Source organism: Portunus trituberculatus, chromosome 36 (assembly GCF_017591435.1).
Source record: "Portunus trituberculatus isolate SZX2019 chromosome 36, ASM1759143v1, whole genome shotgun sequence".
Classification (NCBI taxonomy): Eukaryota; Metazoa; Arthropoda; class Malacostraca; order Decapoda; family Portunidae; genus Portunus; species Portunus trituberculatus.
Window position 1 is genome coordinate 8,908,326 of NC_059290.1, and position 3,268 is coordinate 8,911,593.

Consider the following 3,268-nt stretch of genomic DNA (forward strand, 5'->3'; position numbering starts at 1 on the left):
TCTCTCTCTCTCTCTCTCTAAGACAAATTGAGAAAAGATAAACGAAGAAGAGAAAAAGAAAAAAAAAGAAAAAAAAACAAGAAATAATTGAAAGACGAAACAAAACACAAACTGACACAATAAATACAACAAAAACCAAAAGAAGAAAAAAAAATAGAAATGAAAATAAAAACACGAAAAACGAAAGAGAATAAGAGAAATGAACCCACCTTCTTATTTTCACAATTAAGGAAGAGAGACAAAAAGGTATGCCACTAATTAACCCCTGTCACACCTGTCCCTACCTGACCTTTCTAATTAGAGAAGAGAGAGAGAGAGAGAGAGAGAGAGATTGTGTGTATGTGCGTTTGTTAATTAAAAGTTGATCATGCACCCCTCCCCTCTCTCTCTCTCTCTCTCTCTCTCTCTCACTTTCACCTCGGCACTTTCATCGTCGCATCTCTCTCTTCCCCTCTCTCTCTCCCTCCTTCTTCCTCCTCCCTCTTCCTCTCCTCCTCCTCCTCCCTTACCCCTCCCTCTTCCTCCTCTTCCTTTCCTCCCCCCCCCCCCGTGACCCCAAACCTGCCTCGTCAGCGTCCCACACGAGGTGCAAATCTGACCTTTACTTGCTGTTCCCCTTTACTTTCTTCTCCCTCCTTCCTCTCTTTCTCTCTCTCTCTCTCTCTCTCTCTCTCTCTCTCTCTCTCTCTCTCTCTCTATTTTTTTTTTTTCTACTATTTCGTCTCTTCTTTTCCTGTTTTTTGTCTTTTTATTTTCCTCTTCCTTTTCTCTCTCTCTCTCTCTTCCCTCTTTCGCTTCCATTTATTTATTTTTTTCTCTATTTTCTTTACTCTCTCTTCTTTCCTCCCTGTCTCCTTTCCTCTCCTTTTTTTTATTTTCGTCTTCTTTTTTTTTCTTTTGCTTTTTATTCTTTCTCATTTTGCTTCTCTTAGTCTCTTTTATCAGTGTGTGTGTGTGTGTGTGTGTGTGTGTGTGTGTGTGTGTGTGTGTGTGTGTGTGTGTGTGTGTGTGTGTGTTCGACAAATGATCGCCTGTCATTGATAAGGGCACACATGTCTACACCTGTCTCTCTCTCTCTCTCTCTCTCTCTCTCTCTCTCTCTCTCTCTCTCTCTCTATCAAGTCACTTTCACTCCCCCTATACACAACGATCCTGTTTCTCTCTCTCTCTCTCTCTCTCTCTCTCTCTCTCTCTCTCTCTCTCTCTCTCTCTCTCTCTCTCTCTCTCTCTCTCTCTCTCTCTCTCTCTCTCTCTCTCTCCTCTCTCTCCTCCTCCTCCTCCTCCTCCTCTCCTCCTCCTCCTCCTCCTCCTCCTCCTCCTCCTCCTCCTCCTCCTCCTCCTCCTCCTTTGTCATCGTGGGAAATTAATAATCGTCTTGTTCTCTCCAAAATGCACAGGTTTTTGAAGCATTTGTACCGTCTCCTCCTCCTCCTCCTCCTCCTCCTCCTCCTCCTCCTCCTCCTCCTCCTCCTCCTCCTCCTCCTCCTTCTCCTTCTTCTCCTCCTGTCTTGCCTGACCTATCACCTTTCCTTATCCAGCCTCTCCTCCTCCTTCTCCTCCTCCTCCTCCTCCTCCTCCTCCTCCTCCTCCTCCACGCCACTTGTTCATAGTTCATACCTTCTATAATATCTTCTCCTCCTCCTCCTCTTGATATTTTTTCCTGTTAATTTGACCTCTCTCATGGCCTCTCTCTCTCTCTCTCTCTCTCTCTCTCTCTCTCTCTCTCTCTCTCTCTTGATTAGCTAGTGCATGTCGTCCATTCTTCGCGTGTGTGTGTGTGTGTGTGTGTGTGTGTGTGTGTGTGTGTGTGTGTGTGTGTGTGTGTGTGTGTGTGTTTTGTTTTACCTTCCAAACCTTTAACCTATCAGCTGGGCACGTGTTGACCTCTGCTACTGACCCTCTCTCTCTCTCTCTCTCTCTGCTTCTTCACCATTATCTCCTTCATCTCTCATTCTATTTCTCTTTTTATATTTCTTAACTTCTCTTTCTCTCTCTCTCTTATTTATCTCCATCTCTCCGTTTCTTACTTCATTTTCTCTCCTCTCTTTCTCCCAGTCCCTCCCTCCCTCCCTCCCTTTCCCTCTCTCCTAGTGTCCTTTAAAAGTGTCCTAAATCTCTTCCCTTCTCCCTTTTACCTCCTCCTCCTCCTCCTCCTCCTCCTCCTCCTCCTTCTATACAATCGCTCGTTTGAAATAACCTTGCGTGGAAAAATTATGGTTCCTTTTCCTTTTTTCCTCCTTTATTCCTCCTCCCTCTATCAGTTTTCTCCCCCCCCCTTTCTCTCTCCCCCTCAGTCAGCCCGGACACGTGTTGCGGTTGGGGGGGAGGAGAGGGAGGAGAGGGAGAGAGAGAGAGAGAGAGAGTGAGAGAGGGAAATGATAAAAAGGAAAGGAATGAAGGAAAATATATTGAAGAAAGATTGAGAGAGAGAGAGAGAGAGAGAGAGAGAGAGAGAGAGAGAGAGAGAGAGAGAGAGAGAGAGAGTAGTAATGAATGGTTAGAGCAAATTTAAAAAGAAAAAAAAAAGGATGATAGTGAATAATAGTCAGATAGAGAGGACGTGGTGACAATGAGGTGATGGTGATGATGATAATGGTGACAGTATAATGATAGTGATGATTATAATGGTGACGGTTAAAAGCATAGTGATAAAAATAATGGTGACAGTGATGATGAAAGTGATAGCCAAAAAATATACAGTGCCAGTGATGATAGTGAGGAAAAGATAATAATAGTGATGGTGACAGTGATGGTGATGGTAAAGAATTGATTAGGTTTGGTTACGTTAGCAATGGTGAAGTGGTGATGGTGAAAATGACAAGCCAAAAAAGGTATAGTGAAGTGACAGTGATGATAGTGACAGAAAGATAATGATGGTGACAAAAATAACAGAAACAGGTTAATTTAGGCTAGCAATGGAGTGATGATGGTGAAAATGACAGTTTAGAAAAATATAGTGAATTGACAGTGGTGATAGTGACAGATAATGATAGTGATGGTGAGAGATGGTGATAGTGAATAATATAAGTAGGTTAGGTTAGGTTAGCTCAGTGTGGATACAGGTCACTGCTCTAATGATGGTGACACAGAAGAGGGTGAGACATGTGGCGGTAATGATAGTGATGGTGATGATAGTGGTGACAGGTAGTGACACTGACGGCCAACAGAGAGTGGTGATAGTGATGATAGTGACAGTGGTAAGGTAGAAAAAAGATAGTGATGGTGACAGTGAGAAATAGTGGTGAAAGATAGTGATGGCGGTGAAAGA